Genomic DNA, 22684 nt, shown 5'->3' with positions numbered 1-22684 from the left:
AACCTTACAAGCTAGTCCTCTCTCCTCCTACCCAGTTGAAACTTCTTGTACAACATTCTGAAGAGATGTTCATATAAGTTCAATTTGGATGGTTAAAGAAAAAGAGGGGGCATTATTCTATGCACATCAATTGCTCGTCCACAGGCCTTTCAAAAATTTAAAGACAGATACCATAATATTCAGTATCCTTCTCCAAGCTCAGCATGTCTGTTCCTTCATCTTTCTTTTTTCATGAGAGTTCCCAAATTATCTTCCATTTTCCTCATCTTCTTCAGGATACTCTCAAATTTCTTTTTTTCCCTAGAAAACGTATTTGTTGATGCCACCACTTGGTGATCCAGTGGTAACACACAAACCTACACACACACACACACACACACACACACACACACACACACCTATCACCAGACCATGCCTTCAGGAAAATTTTATTTGAGAAGAGGGAGGGAGATAAACGTGAATCATAGAACAGCACAAATATATAACTGTGAACTATGTTAAGCATGTAGAAGGAGATTACCCCAAATCAAAATGGAATACCCAGAATGCTACATAAGTTTTGGATCAGATAGAACCTATACAAAAGGGGAAACTGTTACTGAACTTGATCTGAATACTACATTATACTGAAGCCAAAAGATTGCTTTAGCTGTCTTACTTTGAGCTTGTGGTGACTTGAGTTTTTTGTTTTTTGAAACAACTTCTGTCACATACACTTTCTATACCTTCTACTTATATAACTGATTATTTGGACGTCAGCACAAAACCTTTCGCTTAAGAATGTAAAATTCCATCATCTTGGTTTTAGCCCATGGATCTAACATGTCAAGGTCATTTTTGAATCATAATTAAGGCATCCAACACATTTAGTAAACTTTTGTATCAGCGGAAAATATCATAAACATTTATTCAGTGACTTCAATAAACTGCAACACCAAATATAAAGACCCAAGGTGTGCATCAAAGATTTCTCTATGTTGATATACTGATACATATATAAAATCTTTCAATACCTAACCATAAGTATAGACATCTGTTGTTTGTGCTATCTAACATCCATTTCTCCTTCCTTTAGAAATACATTTTTCTTAAGGAAACATTCTTCTGCCATTACCACTTCATATAATTTTGATATAAATGTTGAGTTAAGTCTATCCCTGGTTCCCAGAGTGTCATATGACCTAACTTGGTCAATGAGAGTACTGACTACTGCTGGCTACAGAATTAGGCACATAATCTAAGTCATTCTAGTGAGATTAAATTCTTGACCTTTTGTGGAATTGCTGGGAAGAGAGACTCTTTTGCTGAAATTGAAACTGGGAGGACTTAAGATTGGAATTGCTTGGAGTCACCATATGGAGAGGGCCTAGCTAAGCATTCAAGTGACATATGAAAGTGGAGCCAAGAGATAAAGAGAAAGAGACCAAACCCTCACCCAGCTGTTCTAGATTCAAAGCCAGGTCTAGATTTTTCTGTTGCAAAAGCCATAACATGAACTCTCTAGCTTTAGCCAACTGGCATAAGTTTCTCTCATTTGCCAAGTGTTCCAACTGATACCCCATATTATTATCTAGTCCACATTTTCTTTTTGCCCACAAGAATATCAGGAGAGTCTTTGTCATCTGTTTTATTGAAATCTAGATAAAGAGTATCTACAGTACTTTTTCGGCCAATCGGTGTAGTAACCCTTTTGTCAAGGGAAATTAGATTTGTTTGTTTGTAGTAAATTTATGCTGGTTCACAGTGATCATCTCTTTTCTGAAACCATCTGGTTAATAATCCACTATAGAAGCTTAACTAGTTTAGAAGATAAATTCCATATGTTCTTTGCATCACTAACCATGGAAAAATATATATTTTTTCCTCTTATATTTTGGATGTTTTTTTCTAAAGTCTTAGGCACATGATTCCCAAGATTTTTGAGTATGAGTATCTTTTTAAAATACCAAAACCTATCTCAAACCTCCAAATTGTTTTGGTTGTACTTCGTTAGTTACTGTTTATTTAAAACATATATAAAGGCGAAAATTATGAATGTTTTTAAATGAAATTCTGTTTTATTAATCATGGTATCTGCAAATATTTGACAAAATACCCTACCTATATATGGGAAATATTGCTTATTTAATCTATGTATATAGCTAAGTAAAGATGACTTCCCAAGCCCTTTCAATCTGCCCCCAAGGATAAGTGGGCCAGATGGCAAAGTCCTGTTAGAGTGTATTTGTTTGATGACGCCTAACATTTTATCCCTGGCCCTTTTCAAATAAATGCAAGACCCCATGGTCCTTTTCTTCTGAAATCCCTTTCACTTCTTCCTGCCAGCCTCTATGGAGGTTGCTCTTTTGACTCTGCTCAATAGGACTCTTGAAATGAAAAGTGATGACCTGATAGGGAAGAACATTTGGGCTCTCAACCCCCCAAAGATGCTGGGGCATAGACTGACACCAGAAAAACTTCACTTAGAACCAGAAAGTGGGGTGGGGCATGGGGCAGTTCCCTTGGCTTTCCCTAGCACAGAAAGAAAGAGCAAGTACAGTCCCAATACTCTCAGGCAATAATTACCAGACAGACTGACCTTAATGAAAAAGCACTGCAGAGCACCTTCTTAAAAGCTTTTGGTGGATGATTTTTTAGATAGTGGTGCTCAAATGTGGACAACTGATGATGCCCCAAATTTCCATATTTGTTTAGCAGTTTATTTTTAAAATAAGGTTAAACAAACTGCAGTTTAAGGGAAAGCACATTTATTTTTACCTTAAATGGATTGTCATTTTGCCAAATCACCTTTATGGTTGACACAAACTTGACAGTGTGACACATTAGCTCAAACAAACAGATTTTTCAGAATCAGAGTCTCAAATACCAAGCCCCAATGTTTTTCTTTAAACATTTTGTTGCTGTTGCTGTTAGGAGTTGCTACCTATAAAAGGTTGTGGGCTATAGTCTGACACTCTATGACTCCAAGTTGGTAATTAGTGCCTCAGATGTCAAACCTTGCTTTTTTGATTCTCATGCAACAGTGAGATACAAGCTTTGTCCAATCTCTGCCTTAATTTTTGAGAACATGAGACACAGTGGATATAAAACTGATGACTATATTCAATGTCTCCACATTGCTTATGACTGAAATCTTGGCAGAGGTTGTCTCTAAATACCAAGGCATGGACTAGTTGAATGAAGAGCTTTGCAGTGCATAGTTTTGAGTCAAGTTTATCATAAGAGGTGTATGTAGCACATGAAGTTGAGGGATTTTGGAGAATGGTCCCCTTAACGTTAGGCTTAATATAAATAGATTAAGAACTAACATAGGTTAAATTTCTTTGTTAAGTAGCCAGTTGTTTAAAACCTGGGTAGGTAAACACATAGTTCTCTGTGATAATGAACACTTAAAATATAAGAACAGGCCACTTATTTATTTTCAAATATCCTTCTAGAGAAACAGTTGGTTTCATGACTCAGATTAGGGGTATAATGATCATTCCACAAATATCCCAGCAGCTTGAGACTTTGACACCTGATGCCTGAATCACTGAAAGTATCCTCCAAGTTGTCTTGCCTCAGATCCATTTTACTTTTTATTCTCCCAGAAAAATCTTCATAAAATACTACCATAGCACATTTTTTTCCTGTCACTCTGCATTTGCATTTCAGTGCCGCAGCCGAGAAGAAAATAAATAGCCTTCAATATGCCAGTTATTACACATCTGAAATTAAAAGTGATGGAGAAATGTCCCCTACTTTTTGTGGTGTTCTGTTTGCTCTGTCAGATGTGTACATTTTAGGGATAGAACAATACACTGAAAGGCAAAAGATAGAGCAGAAAGATCATGATTCAGGACAGGGTCAGCAAAATTGATCTATACAGAGCCAGATAGCGGATATTTTAGGCTCTGCAGGCCAGTCTCTGTCACAACTAATCAACTCTGTTATTGTTATATGAAAGCAGCCATAAACACTACCTAAACAAATGTGCATGGTGTTCTAGTAAAACTTTATTTATGGACACAGTGATTATAATTTCATATAATTTTCATGTCTCATAAGATATTCTTCTTTTGATTTTTTTGACCATTTATTTATTTTTCTATTTTTTTAGAGATTTTATTTATTTATTTATTCATGAGACAGAGACAGAGAGAGAAAGAGAGAGGGAGAGAGAGGCAGAGACACAGGCAGAGGGAGAAGCAGGCTCCATGCAGGGAGCCGGACATGGGACTTGATTCCGGGTCTCCAGGATCACGTCCCGGGCCAAAGCAATGCTAAACCGCTGGGCCACCTGGGCTGCCCTTTTTTGACCATTTAAAAATGTAAAAATTGGGGTGCCGGGGTGGCCCAGTTGGTTCAGTGTCTGCCTTGGGCTCAGGTCATGATCGCAGGGTCCTGGGATCAAGTCCCAAGTCTGGCTCCATGCTCAGCATGGAGTCTGCTTCTCCTTCTGCCCCTCCCCTCTACTTGTGTGCACACGTACTCTCTCTCTCTCTCTCTTAAATAAATAAATAATTTTAAAAAGTAAAAATGTAAAAATCATTCTTAATTCATGAACCATACTGATGCAGGCTGTGGGCTAGATTTAACTTGCAGGCTATAGTTTGCCAACCTCTTGTTTAGGAAAGAGATTGATTTGGATATGAATTCAAGCTCTGCCAGTCTATCTAGCTTTTCTGTATATTAGTTTAATTATTGATTATGTGTGTTGGGGGGTCTACTTGCAGGGGTCTGCAGTATTTGATAAGTTATAAGTAAAACAACTAGTATGGTCTTAATCTTGTAGGGACTCGAATTATGACATACCTCTCTGGGAAATCATATAACATGTCTCTTATGTGTAACCTTAAGAGCAAATAGCTTCTAATATGCACTCAGTAATTACTGCTGCTGTGGAAAACACTAGATTTCATCTTTCTCATAAGTTATGAGGTGAAATATCTTTGATCCTCTAGCATGGACCTAAAGAATTTTCCCAAATTCTTTGACTTTGTAATGCTTCATCTTAATATGGAAATAATGTTTCCTGTCATATAAGTTGTTGGGAAAATTTTAGGAAGTAATGCATACAAAATGCTTAGACAGTGCCTATTATCTTTTAAGGATTACTTAATAAATACAAATTATTTATTAGTAATAATGCTACTATTAGTATAATTAAATGGCTTTAGAGAACCCAATGGATAAAGTTCAAATTATACAACTTTATTCCACCTGTCTCATCAACTGGCTTATCCTAATATCTCAAAATTCTTTCTGTGTGCCACATACTTCTCTTCTGCCTGTTTTACTTTATCCTACTCAGAACTTGCTCATTCCAACTTACGTGTCTTTGCTCATGAGTTTTCTCTTATGTGAAAATCTTTGCCCCAACTTTTCCTCAATGGTGTGCTATCAACTTTTACATTCTTCTCAACTTCCACTTCTGTTGGATCGTCCGTCAGAACTGTAGACCTCACTGATTTTTCCTTCACTTTTAATACCAGTAGCACTTTTATAGCATCTAATATAATTTTGCACCTGATTGTATATATTTGTTTCATATTCTTATAATTATAAGTCTTATGGAATCAGCTTGTGTTATCTGTAAAGGAAGGAATGGTTAGATCTATTTGTTCTGTGTCCCTCTTCTCCCTAAAATACCCTGTGCTCCCTAAAATACCCTTTTTCACTTTGAAAACCTATCTGCTGACTATAGAATAAATCTATATTGTTCCTGATCCTGGATCCTATACTGATGCTGATCCTCTTGTAAAGGTCTCCATATGATGGAATATTCTCTGTCCACTGGAGGTTGTAATATACTGGCTATTTTTTCCTATTGCTTACTTACCTGTAATATCACACTGCTTAAGCTCTGCTTTCCTGCTGCTTCTGGTGACAGAGACACATTTTACTCTTAATATCAGTTTATTTGTTCACAATTTTAAGCAAATTTTAACATTGCACCTATGTAAAAATGAATTCTTTTAAAAATGTTGAGACTTGGGGTTCCCTTTTGAGTATTTCATATGAATTCTGAATTATTCACTGTATGATGCCTGATTTTTCACTGGAGTTAATTAGGCACCCAGTTAATTGTGATTCACTGGGTAGCATTTGGCAAGACTAGATGAGATCATTCAAACAAAGATTTTTCACTTCTGGACACATTGTCTTTTGTTGCATTAGAGATTAGGAAGAGGTATGTTTTCTTTTCCTCACCTTGTCTTCTTTTTCAAATATTATATATGCATTTTTTTTTCTTTAAGGAGAAGAAGAAAACAACAAAGGGTGGAGCTGGGAGATGGGTAAGAATATGACGGGATTGTTAGGTTCTGCCAGTAAGGCATCCCTTCTTTTCAGTGCCTCTAGCCAAGGAGGTTCCAGTCAAATGCCCTTCCAAGCTTGTGATTTCCTCTACCCCATCAGCCACAGGGTGCATGGCAGGGTAATGCATAATGCTGCTCTGCCCTGCAGACTAGACCTTCTGGTTTCACAATTCCAAAGCTCCATGCAAAGAGCAGAGGAAAAACTGCTTGGTATCAAGTCGTAGAGTAGAGAAAATGGGAAGAGACTTAAATGGAAATGTTTGCCAGCTCCTCTATTGGCCTTCTCCTATCTCCTTCAGCAGGAGAATATTTCAAGCTGCTGAAACTTAAAATGATAGGAAAATCAAGATCTGCATCTTCTTAATGAATCCAGTTCCCTTGAGCACCAGAATGAATGATATTAAACCCAACATTGATCAGAAAGACTGGCCCTCTTTCTGGAGGCTCTAAAAGGGAAAAAGAATTGAAAAAGCAAGCATCTCTTTATTATAACAAAAGCAACAAGGAAAAGTATTTTTCAGTTACAACTCTGTCCTACCTTGCTTTATCCTTTTGTTTGGGCAGCAATCATAGATCCATATGCTAAGTGGTGGAAGATATTTTTCAAAAACATTTGTCTCCTTGGGAGGCTTCTAAGCTTGTTTTATTGGCAACTATGAAATCACCACTGGGTCTGTCGTGTGGTTATTCTACAGATGGTTTGCATGGGTGGCTTGTTTCTACTGGATGAAGTCTCCCTTTGGACTCCAGTTTGGATTTGAGAAATTCATGCACTATTAGTCTTTACTTTCTTTTGATAAAATTCTTGTACTATTTCACCTATAGATGTTGCCTTTGGAGTTTTTGATGGGTAAGACAAAAGTAGCATGGTGGAAATCCAGTCAAGTAGCACTGGTGCAGAGGAACAAAGCTTCGCCAGCCATCGTGGTCAGTTCTAGTTTGGATGGGTGACAGGTGCTCTGGCAATTTTCTCAGTATATACAGAAACCAGCAACTATAGGAAGCTCAAAATAATTTTACAGAATTTTACCTAAAGGCAGATGGCAACATTCCTTCTTCTTCTTTTTTTTTCTCTTCCTCTTCTCCAAAACAATCACAGTTACACATGCAATTCATGCCAGGGACATTTATATATGCCCAAGAGAGTGTGGTCCTTTCAGATACATTCATTTCAGTATTATTACTTTAAAAACAGAAGGCAAATGTATAAAAAGGATCATTCTAGTTTGTAGAAAAAGGTAGGTTATAGTAACTTTTTAAAGGCTTTGGTTCATTTTCATGTCTTCAATCGCCAAAAAAAAAAATATTCTATTGTACTTTTCCTGAAAACCAAATGATAACTGACCGCTGTGTGATGGGATTGGCTTTTTAGAGTTATGCAAAAAGGGTTTTGAATGGCTACACAGTTGCATACTGATGGGTGTTCTCTGATAGGTTATTTAACATTCCTGAATCTGTTTTTCCATCTGTAAAATGGGAATAATATGACCCTCTACTCAGGGGTTACATGAGGATTAACAATATAACATGTAAATTCTTAGCAAAGAGTTGTCACCTAATTAACTCAGCTATTGTACATTGAGTACACTCTCTCTGCTAGGTTCTGTTTTTTTGGACTTGACGTGTCCTAATTCAGCTAATTGTCACAACTTAACCTGCTAATGTAAACTTTACCTGCTAGGCCCCCTGCTCAGATGAGGAAACTGAGGGAGAAAAAGTTTGACTTTATCAAGCAAAGGGAGCCATTTGTGGCAGTGGGCCTTGTTTCAATGCTTTTAATCACTACTCCATTCTGGATCTCCATGTAGTATGTAGATGACCAAGGAATTTTAATTCTCCTGCCCCCAATTTTCTAGGCCTTTATTTACCTCATCTTCATAACTGATGTGATTAGACCAGTGAACCCCCACAGAGAAGCCTCCTAGAAAAACCTGAGGAACGTTTTGAAACTGAACAAGTCTGGAGCCAGTCATATGAAGATCCTGATTTTGTAATATTTATTTATTTGGGGTCTTGAAATATGAATTGTTCCATTGCAGAGGTTATTCTGATGCAAGGTACCAAAAAAGATAATCAGGGAAGAAAGAGGCATAGTAACCAACAAAACATTCTCAACCTTCTGTTTTTTACATTTTTTTTTTGCATTAATCTGGATGCAGAAGAAAATTTCTGGTTTTGAAACAGAGTAACTGGAGTCAAGCTATGACTATAATTTTTGCCTCTGCAATGTTTCACCACCTGGTTCTCCTTTGTAAGTGACCTTGGGACTTTAAGATATTCACATGGAGCTGTCATGCTTTTTGTAGTTTAAACAATTCTCATTTCAGCAATATGTTTGGCAGCAGCCTCTCCCTTCTTACGTGGCAGTAGTACAATACAGGCTTTTAAGCCACTCTTAACAGAATTACCCCCATGCTGCTTTCTTTTCCTGATATGTCTTTGCCCTTTGTTCATTTTTAGCACTTATAAAGTGTTGTATGTTTTCTATTAGAATTCATCTGCATCAAGTGTAAGTTGTGATCAAATTCCTCAATAAGTGATGAATAAAAGTTTTGGTGGCATAGGAAAGAAAAAATGTAGTTCCACTGTGCTTCTAAACATTAATTTGAAGGCTGTCTTTCATATTATATCAACTTGCTTATCATTTTTACAGATACAGATGTGCCCATTCTAACTGAACGTAACAAGGGACTGTTTGCTGACCTAGAACAACAAATATGTGTTATGTGAAAGTTCATTGTCCTTCAAGGACATGTATAGATTAAAAATAACATATGCTATCAAAAATCATTACAATAGATGCTCAGAGTATCTGAAAAGATGATATCAGGCATCATCAGGAAATCAAAACCTACAAGTGGTTGTCTTTTTAAAACAATTCCTTGCACAGGTAAAAAGGGAGGCAAATCTTGAGCAACATACAACATAACTTTTTAAATAATTAAGACAGTGCTTATTGTGTCATTGTTTTAAATGCTTCAGTTTAAAAAAAATATAAATAAATAAATACTTTAGTTTATTTTATTTAATCAACATGGTCACTGTATGGAATAAGTATTGTTACTTCTATTTCTAATTATCACATGAAGAAACTAAGTCTCTGAGATATTAAGCAACTCACCCTAGGTTATCTAGCTAGAGATGGTAAAGCCAAGATTTAATCTGATTCCATAGACTGAGTTCTTTATCATTGTGTAACATGACTTCCTGATGGGTAAATTATTAGGTCAGAGGTTCAAATATCCAAGTGTTAAGAAGTAAAATGCTGTTCCTTACATGACTAAGAGGAAGCATAGAAAAATCTTTTATCTGCTATGAAAATCAAGCTGCTCAAGTAGAAGTTTGAGAGTCATGGAAGAAGAAAGGAAAAACCATAAAAGGAAGAAAGCTAAAGAGGAACAGAAAAGAGAAGCCACAGGTAACAGAAGCAGCCGTGAAGAAGCAAAGGAGCTTGACAGTCTGAAGAGTAGTGGAGAAAGCTAGGTAGAAGGAAGGAAAAGTGAGGATGGACAACTCCTTGATAGGCCGCTTACATCTCCATACCACCTTAGGGCCCTGGGGTGCTCCATTAGAGATTACTCTACCATTGGACAGATTTGCAGTAGAAGCAGGTGCCAGGGCACTTAGTAAAAGAATCAGTCAGGTTGCGCTTTCTGCCATAGCTTCTGAGACTGTGAATCATTGTTTTCACCTAATCTAGTTTTGTGTTCACCAGGACAGATGATGGGAAGGATTAATTGGGAATGACTAGAAGTCATTCATTTTACTGCAATGGAAAGCTAAGCTTTGTTATAGTAGAACATATAAGTTATAACTTAAGGCATATAACATAAAATATGTAGTTTAAAATGCATTCCCAAGCATGTAGTCCAAACCTGAAGGAAGACTGTAGAGTACTGCTCTAAGGAAACTAATTTTAATTATTTCTTTGAGTAAGCCCAGACAGGGTGCCTTTTATGTAATTGACTTTCAGTAGGTGAGAGAAATAAAGAAGGAGAAAATAAGAGGAACAGAAAGTGGAACGAGAGATAGATAGTAAGGAAGGAAGAGGTGGGGAGAGGAAAAAAGTATATGTGTATAAAAAAAAAAAACGTTGTGTTCTCGTAACTTTGGTGCCTATAGCTTTTAAATGGGACACAGTAGAAAGCTAAATACAACCAGTAGAAATAAACCAACAACTCATACAGCCAAAACAAAACACTTAATGGATATTTCAGAGCAAAGACCTGCATAAAACCAACACTTAAACAGTTTTATTTTTAAATTTTTTTGAACAGTTTTAAATGACTGATTAAACCTATTTTAAACTAGTTAAAATGAACCTCAGGTAATTTACCATAAACTCTAGATTTCTATAAAAATAATGAGTGATTGGTAATTACCCATATTCCTGAGCTTTTTAATATGCCAATTTAACAAAGTAAGAATCCTTTGATTTTTTTTTTTTTTTTGGTACATTCAATGAATGATCTTTTCAGAATGGTCCTAAAACTAATCTGCTGTCACACTAAGGAAAGTTTACCATGAGAGAGAAGAGATGGTGTCCTGTACTTTTTTTTTTTAACCTTCTTTATAGGTACTGATATTGCTATTTACTTGATTTAATCTTTTTTCTTTTAATTTTTATTTATTATTTATGATAGTCACACAGAGAAAGAGAGAGAGAGAGAGGCAGAGACACAGGCAGAGGGAGAAGCAGGCTCCATGCACCGGGAGCCCGACGTGGGATTCGATCCCGGGTCTCTAGGATCACGCCCTGGGCCAAAGGCAGGCGCCAAACCACTGCGCCACCCAGGGATCCCTTGATTTAATCTTAATAAGAATATTGAAGTACTGTATTGAAAGAGTGTTGAAGCCTGTTGTAACTTTAAAGGTCAAATGATTACATTTTTACTCCTAATCTCTTTGAATAGTTTTTTTTTTTTAATTGAACATGCAGTCTAGCTCTGTGTTATCAACTTGTAGTTATAAATAATTTGCAAGTTTTAAGGCTCTCTTTAAGACTCTGTTCAGTGGTGCTGGATTTTTGACACTCCATCACCATCAGTGGGTTCACTGTGAGTAAATCAGAAAGCCCTATAGATGTAGACTTATAAGAAGAGGATTTCATTCCTTGTGTCACTAATGCAGAGATCCTATACTACATTCTGACTCTTGTTGACAAGACAAAGGAAAAGTAAAGCACTATGAAACAAGATCATTTTCTAGAGGAGGAGGAAATTGCTTGGAGATATTTTGAGTATTGATTCTTTAATATAGTTTGTACAAAGTTCGCTGTATGTCTTTCCAGAGGTTTGATATGCAAATACCGTTTTTCCCCTATTTTTTTTTTATAAAGAAAGATGCAAATGTCCTAAATAAAGTCAGCTATCACTAAAGGATCTTTTGAAGAAAATAAATTCTTACTATAGAGGTATAATTCATTTAACTCTACAACCTGCTGAGTCTCACACCTGTGACATGGTACTATGACTAATGATTATAATGAATGCTTTATGCTATCAAGAAAATGTAAACCCTTATCTACTGTTCTCTACTAAAGATTGCAGAAAGACATACAAAAATTTTGGGAAGAGTTCTACTCCTTAACAATTAACAAGTTTAAAATTTGGTTTCCTGAAGTGTTATATTAACTACTTGGGAAAATTCATTTATCTATAAGAACTTTCAATGCCCATTAAGCCAGTCTTCTGCTTCTTAACCAAACAATCAGTTTTGGACATAAGTTTCAGAGTTTCAGTCCTGGTTTTGCCATTTCCAAGTTGCCATGACCATCAGCAAAGTTACTCAAACTCCTGAAATTTCAATTTTCTCATATAGAAAATGGGGTTAATGCTTATCTCACAATGTTGAGGAATGTGCAATGAATATTCAGCACAATGCCTAGCACAATGGACATTCTTAACAAATGGCAAATATTTTTACTTTAAATATTTTACTTTACATGTGTTTGAAAGCAATGCATGGATTTCTAAATATTAATTAATGGCAATATGTTTTCCAACAAATTGGAAGTCATATCCTCAAAATATAATTAGGATGAAATTCTCAGCACAAAGGTATGGGTCCATCAACGTTCATTAGTCCTACTGTCTCCTTTCATGAGTTCCAGCAGTTCAAACAGCCTCCAAAAATCTCAATCGCTAGATCAGATTATTTAATCACATGGTCTCCAGGTCACTTTTTGTCTCCTGCCTAAGCCATATCAAAGTCATGCATGTTGTCTCAATTTATATAGCAAGAAATGGCAGTGGGAAAGCTTATGTGTTTATAACAGTGAATAGAAAGTCTCCATTCAATGAGTACATACTATGAATCAGGCACAAGGATGAAGGCTATGAACACATGATTTGATTAACACGGTGTTTATGACAATGGCTTCTGAATCAGATAGCTTTAGATTAAGGTCTTAGCTCTGCCCTCATTTGCTGGATGACCTTGGTATGATTTCTTGTCCTCATTTTTAAAAATGTGGTTGACAGTGTACTTCAAAGGGCTGTGTTAAGGTTAAATGGAATAATGAATGTTAGAAGTATTTAGTACATTGTAGGCTTATTCTTGAGCCTCTTCCTCTTCCTCTTCCTCCTCCCCCTCTCCTCCTCCTCCTTCTTCTTTTAAGATTTTATTTATTTATTTGACAGAGAGATAGAGAGAACCTAGAGAGCACAAGTGGGGGAAATGGCAAAGGGTGAGGAAGAAGCCGGCTTCTCGCTGAGCAGGGAGACCAAGGCTCAATCCCAGGACCCGGGATCATGACCTGAGCTGAAGGCAGACACTTAACCGATTGAGCCACCCAGGTCCCCCCTTAAGCCTTCTACCTTCTTTGTCTCTCATGACATTCTTTGGTTTTTCCTCCAACCCCATAGTCTGGACCTTCTTATTTTCCTGCTCTGTTTGACTGGGAGTGGAGTGCCTAAATGTTCTGACCTTGCTCCTTCCCTCTACACACTCACCCTAGGTGGCCTCACCCAATCCCATGTCTTAAAACACCACCTCATTCCCAATGAAAGCTCTAACTTCCCACATGATGGTCTGCTACGGTAGTTTAGAGAGGTTAAATAAATTGGCCCAAGTCATACATGAAGGGTCAAATTGGCATAAAGCCAACATGTGTCTGACACTGAAATCCAAGTTACCAAAATTATAAGGAGAATAAAAAACAGATGATTTATTACCAATCATCCAAGTACCAACTTCCAAACTTAACAAAAAGAAGCAATGTTTGAGTGTTTACTTGACTTGCTATATATGAAGAGATCATGCAGTTTTTCCATACGATAGTTCAGCTCATCCTTTAATTAAAAATTTAAAAACAGTTTTTGAAGGTTAAGAGTTCTATCTAAAACTTCACATCATTTTCAAGGAAAATTAATGAAAATTATTAATTGTTATAGCTCATTTATAAGAAGCTAGATGAGAACATTATGAAAAATTAGTGAAATTATTATCAGATGGAATAATTAAAGATCAATTGTGAAATAATCACATAATTCTAGCTATACGCTGTATTGCTCTTCATTAATCAAAGATAATCTGGAATTGCAATACTTAATTAAATGCAAAAAACTGTTTGTGTGTTCTGGCTCTGAAAGGAGATAATTGGAGAGTACAGAAGCTGTACAGTTATCAGCTTTTGCTGATTTTTTGAGAGTCTAGAAATGTAAATTCTGCAGTGTAGGGGCTGGTCATTTTGTGGTCTATTGAAATCTGATCTTAGATACTCCTTTTTTCCCCATGAGATAATAATACTCTTCTTTTAACCCTGAAAAAGGGGAATTTTAGTTCATCAATAAGAAAAAAATAATTCATCTAATCTTGGCAGATGTATTAAGATCTCAAAGGCCTGTGAACAAATTCCATTGCATTGCGCTTTCTTTGCTGCCAAAGTAGTGACCTATTGGCGAAAATCCTCAAGGCTACTTGAAACAGGAAGTAATTCATTCTTTCTCTCATTTGTAAAATAAGTTTACACTTGATACTCATGTCAATCAGGGTACCCGGGTGGCTCAGTTGGTTGTGTCTGATTCTTAATCTCAGCTCAGGTCTTGATCTCAGGGTCAGAGTGCAAGCCCTGCATTGGGCTCCACATTGGACATGGAGCCTACTTAGTACTCATGTCAATCTCTTTTTCTCTGTAGGAACAACAGTGAAGTCACACATCAATTTGAAATGCACTTTTTAAAATTTTTAATTAGGGTAAAATTCATGTACAATAAAATGTACCCATTTAAGACATATATCATGACTTTTGACAAGTATATATGCTCATGGTATCACTACGACAATCAAGGTATAGAACATTTCAATCAATTCAAAAAAGTCCTCATGTCCCATCCCAATCCTGTTCCCACCTTTGGTATCAGGTAACCACCAATCTGCTCATCTGATACTATAGTTGAATTAATCTTTTCTGGAACTTTATCTAAATGGAAGCATACAACATGTATTTTTTTTTGGGGGGGTGGGGTGGGGTGGTCTGGCTTCTTCTGCTTGGCATAATACTTTTGTGATTCATTCCTTCTGACTCATTCTTGTTTTACTCCTAAGTAGTTCTTCATTGGATGAGGATGGTACAAGTTGCTTATGATTAACCTGTTGATAGATGTTTGGTTTATTTTAAGCTTTGAGCTATTATGAATAAAACTACCTTGAACCATTCCATATAGTCTTTTGTTTGGTCATACTATAATTCACTTTTCATATTGTTTTCCATTATTTTTTTCACTTGCTTACTACATCAGCCAAATAAAAATTAATTTTAAAAATATCTCCATGATCGAGGAAGATAGGTTTCCACACTGTATATAGAAATATGTTAAAATATGGAAATACCTTTTTTGGAAAAAAAAAACACTTTTACATATATTATTTAATTCCTTCTTCACATTATGCTTTTGTAATAGGCAAGGAAAATACTGTTATTACCCCTAGCTTGCAAATTTATAAAGTGAGTCTTAGAGAAGTTAAGTGATTTGCTCAACACTACACACTACTATACTACTACCTAGAGTGAAGACCAGACCTGTTTTACACCTTCTTAATCTGGTGCACTTTGCACTCTGCCATGTAGAAAATGTTTCACTTCCTCTAACACATACTTATTAGGCCCAGTCTGCTTGCCTAACACTGTGTTAGGATGTAGGGAATCATGTGACAACAAACAACATGACAACGACAGCAATGAAAATCCATGTGTTCCCTCATGGAATTTTTTATTTAATTGAGAAGCCAATACATGTACATGAAAAAAATCGAGTGCAATTGTAAGGCAATTAGTTAAGGTTGTTAGAAACATGTATTCTGTGCTGCATTGAAAACAGGTGTTGAATTAATAGCTAAATAAAGGAGTAGGGAGCTACCTGTAAGAAGTTCATTAAAGAAGTGATTTTGTGCTAGACATTGAAAAACAAAATGTATGGATTGAGAAAGAATAAGTACAAGGAAAATCTATGTCTGTCTATGTGATAAGGGGGAGTTTGGAATCAGTAGGACTGAGGGGATTTACTTTCAGATTGAATATATAGGATGGGGACAGTTGAATTCCCCATTGAATTATATGGGATTTACTCAGTGGACAGCAAGGAGACTTTGTAGATTCTTAAGCAATAGAGGATAATGAGTGACAGGGTACAAGTGATGTTTTAGAAAGGATCAATTGGTCAAAGCTTGCAGATGGGATAGATGTAGGAATGATTATCAAAGAGGTTAGTTAAAAGACTATTGTAACTTAAGTATGAGGTGATGAACACCCAGACCAAGGAAAGGGAAATACAAGTCTAAATGTTTTTATAGAAACAGACATGCTATTACAGCTCTTCCTTGAATGGTATCCTAATTTAGAGGCATTCAAACAAAATTTCTCTAGAAACTAAATATTCTTGTGCTAACAGAACCAGGTTTTGCAGCCATAGAAATGATTATAAAGCTATGCTTTATTGGACTTAATTTTGGCCTGGAGCTAAATTCCCCTTGCTACAATTCACCACCACCTGTCAACTTACCGAAGGATGCACTAACTTGCTTATTTCAGCATCTCTCTTTGGAGTATAATTTAAAATAGCACCCATCAGTCTTAATCTCAACTATTTTTCAAAATGTTTCCCAGATTAATAAATTCTGTATTGGAAGTAGTGACCCTGTAGGAGAATATGACAAAAATAGCTTACCCATAATTAGAAATGAAATCTCTTTTCATTGAGCAATAGGAAATTGGCCAAACCCAGCAGCATTTCATACTATGCTGTGTTAAAGGTTCCTTAAGGCAAGTGTTCCCTAAATTCTTTCTCTGGTTACTCGGTGGTCTGGTGGCTGCTTTTATTTTGTACCCCATTTTCAAGCTGCCAGCTTTAGCCTCATTCACCATGCCCTGTGTAACATGTAGGTTGGATTCTAGTAATTAAATGAACCATCCTCTTAAGCAGACCTCAATTAAATGTTTATGTGGGTCATGACAAATCGAAGACACCCACCCACCCCCTGTCCACACGCACACTCTCTAGAATATAGACTACAGGTATAGCTTTTGATTGATTTGGAAGCTAAAGAATCCCTTAACCAGAAATGTATGGTAATGAAGTTAAATAACTCTTGTCTTTCTGAAATGAGGCCTTTTGGTTCTCAGTTTAGTGATCATTTCTATCTGGGGAGGATCCCATATACTTGGAGAGAAGATAAACATCAAATCCTACTCAACGTGCATATGCTCTATATATGATAGTCATTTGATATTAGACATGTCACTTATCTTTCTCTGCCTCAGGTTACTCATCTGTGACATGAGAATACTACTAGTACTTGCCCACAAAGTGAGGAAATATTAAATAAAGTGATCCATTTTAAATACTAGTGTGCCTGGCACATAGTAAACACTCAAATATGATTATTTTTGAGTTGGTGCTTCTGCTACTGTTGTTTTGTTGTTGTTGTTGCTTCAATCCAAATTTTCAGTAATTCCTTTTAAGATATTTTCAGTATAATGGGGAAAACAGAAATATAAACACCCCAAGGTCAAATTTAAGAAGTTCTACGTATAGGTACAAACAGTATGCTATGGAAAGAGTAGAAGAAAGGATAGTTCTGCAGGGATAATTAGAGACCATTTGATAGGTCAGATACATTAAAGCCAAGGTTTGAAGGTAGAATTTTTAATTTAATTTCAGATAAGGGAGGGCTGCTGAAGATTTTTGAAGAGAGAATCCAACCTGTGTTTTAGGAAGTTAGCTCTGGCAACGATGTGGAAAAGTAAAAAAAGTAGACATAAATAAGAAATATAAGATAAAAAGTAGAGGCATGGAAAGGATAGCAAAATGGAATGGTTACTCTTTGTCAATTGTTTTTGTGAGATTATAGACCAAAAGTATAAGTAAGGGAGGCAAGGAAATAGGAAGGAGATGGGAGTGATATGGGGAAGGGCAATGGTCCACTCTTGATCTGGGTCCACATTAAATCAAGTTCTATGATTGAATATTCCTTGAACATAAATCTTAGAACTCACCCACTTTTCTCCCTCTTACCTCATCTGAAGGTACCTTAGCAGAATTTCTCACATTGGACCACCTCTCTGCTTCTTGAACAACTTTCTTCTCTTGGCTCTCATGACACACTCTGGTTTTCCTCCAACCCCATGGATTTTCCTTCTCATTCTTCCAGATGCCTGCTACTCTGCTTGACCATAAGGTTCCAACCTTGACCCTTGACCCTATATACATTCATTCATCTAATTTCATGCTTTAAAACACTACATATTTCTTAATATCTCCCTTTTCTTGAACTTATAACAAACTTCATGCCGATAAATTCTAATCTGACAAGCCCCATGGATATTGTAGTAGACTAACATCCTCTTTGAACTTGTTCTCCTCTGAGATTCTCCACCTCATAAATGGCATCACATCCACCTAATTGCTGGAGCCCAAGATCTAGAACTTTTCTTTGATTTGTTTTTTGTTTTTTTCGTTCAACCTCCCTATTCAGTTCATCAATAGGGGCCATCAGCATTACCTCCAAAATCTCCCAAATCTTGCCTCTGCTCTCCATCTATACTTGTCCTCACCTTGGATCCATCACTGTAATTTGTGCTAGAGTAAAAATTTATGAACTGATCTAGCTATTTTTTTTTTTTTTACCTCTACAGTCCATAACCTACTCAGGAGTCAGAGTGATCTGTTAAAAATCTAACTTCAATCATGCTAGTTTCTTTTATAAAAGACTTTACTTAACATCTTAACCCAACCTCAACTTAAAAAGTCCTGTTTCTCTGAGGTCATCAGCTCTTATTTTCCTCTCTCCCATTCTGCTCCAGACATAGCAACTTTCATTCCCTTGAACATATCAAGCTTATTTCTGCTTATTACATTTCATGGCTACTTAAAAAAAAAAAAAATCAGTCAATGCTTTTTTGATGGTCTCTCTTCAGAGAATACTTCTTTTCTAATCTCTCAATCTGAAATCTCCTCTAACTCCCCCTGAATCACATTACCTCTTGGTAACCTGACTTCTTTTGCCTATATTTATTCATTCTTCCTCTCAGCTACCTCCAACTAGAAAGTAAGCTTTAACTAGAGCAGCAAACTTCTCATTTGTTTTAAAATGTTTTTGCCAACATCTAAAATAGGGCCTGGGCAGCCTGGGTGGCTCAACGGTTTAGTGCCACCTTCAGCCCAGGGCCTGATCCTGGAGACCCGGGATCGAGTCCCATGTCGGGCTCCCTATGTGGAGCCTGCTTCTCCCTCTGCCTGTGTCTCTGCCTCTCTTTCTCTCTCTCTCTGTATCTCTCAATAAATAAATAAAAATATTTTAAATAAATAAATAAATAAATAAATAAATAAATAAATAGGGTCTAACAATAGGAGCTGCACCGTAGTGTTTAAATGAATAAGTCTCTAATACCACCATTCTTTTTTTTTTTTTAAGATTTTAATTGTTTATTTGAGAGAGAGTGAGAGCAAGGAGGGAGGGGTAGAGGGAGAAGAGAATCTTAAGCAGACTCCACACTGAACAAGGAGCTAGACACAGGCTCAATCTCAGGACCCTGAGATCATGACCTGAGCTGAAACCAAGAGTATGATACTTAACCAACTGCACCACTCTGGTGCCCCTCTAATACCACCATTCTTTGTCCAAGTCACTATCCTTTCTTGCTTGGAATACAAGAAGCTAGCTTATAATTTGTGTCTTTTTAATAGCCACTCCTTCTAATTAACTCTATTCTTAGAATCTTTTAAAACTGCAGTCTGATCATCTAGCCTCCTGTCCCTCATAAACACATCCCATATAGGGTAGTGACTCACATCTACTTCTCCAGCTTGTTTCTTGCTAATCTCTCCTTAGCTCAATGTGCTTCTCTGTCAAATAGTGGAGGAAGATTGGAGATGGTTTCACTACATTTTTTAGTCATCAGTATTCAGAAGTGCTGTTAGTTTTCTACTCTCGTAACCTCACCGTATTGCCTGTGCACCTCGCACCAGGATGTTTTTTCAGGCTTCCTTTTAATTTGTAAAGAGAAAGAACAGGAGGCCCAAAGGTGATTACCAGTCAGAGCAGTTCATCATTAAAAAGGTCTGAGACTTGTGGCAAATGGATAACTGTAAGACACAGGTCAAATGGATTTTGCACTATTCAGGCTCAGGCTGAATTACAAAAATTAAATAGCACTCTAATTAACCAGAGTAGTTAGCACATAATTCAGATCTCTAGAACTCCAGCTGATTGTGGATTTAAAAAAATGTATAACATACAAATCTAACACAACAACAATAACAACAAAACCCTGCTCTGGTTGGTTTTCCATATACAGGCTTCAAGGGTGGAAAAACATTACAGATTTCTGCAAAAATGGAAATATTTTTACTCTATAGAAGAAAAGGTGGATTCTGTTTTTTTCAAAGAGAATAAAATATTAACCTACTGAGGGACAAAAGAAGTTTTGCATTCTGTTGTTAAATGATGCATATATCCTGATGTGGGCATTTTAGGACTGTACCAGACTAATGAAAAAACAATGGGAATTAGGGTGAAAATATTATATGCAAGTTGTAGAACTAAATCTACCTCACTGATTGCTTTTTGAAGGTGTAGAGTAGCCTTTCCCTACTAAGTACAAGTTAGCACACTGGTGTGCAACCTGGGTGAACCTTAGATTTGCTAAATAAAGAGAATGATTACATCAGCAAAAATTACTTAAACTCATCATAAATAGCTGTGGAACATATTGGGAGCCTTCTAACAGAGACTTAAGATATGAGAGGGGACTATTATAACCTCTGCTCATAAGATGAAAAATAAAATGAAGTCTGATTTTACTCTTGCACAAAAGCAACTTTGACAAATCACTGTGCAGTGTGGGCAAATATAAAAGCTGAGACATGAGCAGGTAAGTGATTGCTTTAAAAATTAAAGAAACATTACACAGGGTAAATATAACGAAAATCCTGTATTTTCGAATATCTTTATTTCAAAATTCAATTTAAAATGTCTTTATTTAAGGGTTAATTTCACACTTTTTGCAATACATCACTCGCTTTTTAATTTTTTCCTAAAAATAATGAGGCTAATAATAAGAGCTAACATTTCCTGAGCTTTCACCATGACTCATACATGATGTTAAACACATTCATTATCTTATTGGGCCTTAGGACTCCAGGGAAGTTAAGAATTACTATCTCTATCTTTTAGATGAGGAAACTGTGATTCACAAATGCGTGTAAATTGGCCCAAGAACTCACATATAGTAAGAGTGTGAGTTATGAATCTAGGGACTTCTTGCTCCAACACCTGTATTTTTAACTGCTACCCTATGTTCTCTTCCTACTTTAAATTGTACCTTTTCCATGGAAATGAACAACTGACTAAAATCTTCTCATATGAATCACACAGAGGTTTGTAGTCACTCATAATGTATTGCTCACCATAATAATATATGATGCTAAAGGTTGGAGAAGTAGTAGTTTACAGTTCCCTAAACATAAATGAGAGACTCATTGGATAATTTGTTCATTTATGTAGTAAACAAATATTTACTGAGTACTTGCTATATCAAGGCACTCCTTTAATGATAAGCAATATAATTTCCTTCTCTTTGTGGACTAACAGTCTAGTTGTGGAGCATGGGAGGAAATACAAACAATAAGAAAATCTCAAATAAGAACTGCTGTGGAGACAATAAGGCAGGATGATATAATAAAATAATACTGATGGAAGAATGTCGCTATTTTATAAAGGTGATCAGTGAAGTCCTCATTGAATATATGACATTCAGTCTGAGAAGTTTGTAAGAGTGAGTCATGAAAAGATCCGGGGGAATAGCATTCCAGGCTGAGAAAAAGGGGCAAAAGCCCTAAAATGAAAACACATCTGGTATGTTTGAGGAACAAAAAGTAAAGCCAGTGTGCCTTTAGTATGGAAAATGTCAGATAAATAATGAGATGAAGTGGGCCTCAGTAAGAATTGAGATTTTATTCTATTACAGTAAGAAATCATAGTAGGGTGATTTACAGTTTGGAGGTTTAATTTTGGGCTGTATGATTTATCTAAGGTTGTTTTGTTTTCTGTGCTAAAATAAACATTCACAGGGCCACATTCTTTTCTGGAGGTTACCATACTTGTGAATAAGAAAAGTTTCTTGCCTTATATTCTAGGTAACAGAACAGAAGGAACACTGAGTACTCATAACACTGAGTACTTATTGACCGTTCTTTTTAATAACGTCTTCCTTGCTAGTCTTTTAAGTTTCAGGACTTTACTGCATTATTCATCAATTATGACTGATCTAGAACATTAAAATGCTTAACACATAGTAGGTACTCAATATCCTTCATTGAACTGAAGATTATCACATTAGCTTTCATCTTGTTGATATAGTATTCCATTGTGTGAATGTACCTTCTCTTTTTTCATAGCTGTGTCCTATTTTTGAACATAAACATATTGGGAAATCACTTTTTTCTTTCCAAGAAGGCTTTGTCTTTTTTACGGTGCTTTGCTATATTAGTCACTATATTATCCTCATTCTGTGCAATGCAGTCTACCTTAATCTTGTGAATTTAAATCTATATATCTCTTTTGGACTTAAGTTGTGCGAAGTCAGTTAACTCCCTACTTTTTTCGTAAATAAGTTTTTTCATAGCTACCTAAGCATAGTTTGTTTTCACACATCATAACGGAAGTTATGAAATGGAGAACCTTTGTCTTTCCTAGTTCCATCTCTACATCCTATTACAAAAACCTCACAATTTTCTGATCGTTAAAGAAGGCACTTTAAAATGCCATTTTATTTTGGTCTTTCTCTGGGCTTTCCCTTTACTCTCTGTGACCTATGGACAGTCCCCCAGTCGTGTCCTATTCTCTTTGATGATGCCCATTCAACAACATTGGGATGTCTGTCTTTC

At 36.3% G+C, this 22684-nt stretch overlaps 1 protein-coding gene across 1 annotated transcript in view; it reads left to right on the top strand.

Moving 5' to 3' along the window:
• TENM2 (teneurin transmembrane protein 2) overlaps positions 1 to 22684 on the top strand; it is a 1512848-nt gene that overhangs the window by 193350 nt on the left and 1296814 nt on the right. The gene's annotated exons all lie outside the window — the stretch shown is intronic.

The sequence above is a fragment of the Canis lupus genome, chromosome 4 (assembly GCF_003254725.2).
Source record: "Canis lupus dingo isolate Sandy chromosome 4, ASM325472v2, whole genome shotgun sequence".
NCBI lineage: Eukaryota > Metazoa > Chordata > Mammalia > Carnivora > Canidae > Canis > Canis lupus.
The sequence above is the reverse complement of the archived record's forward strand: the minus strand, read 5'-3'. Positions and strand labels throughout refer to the sequence as shown.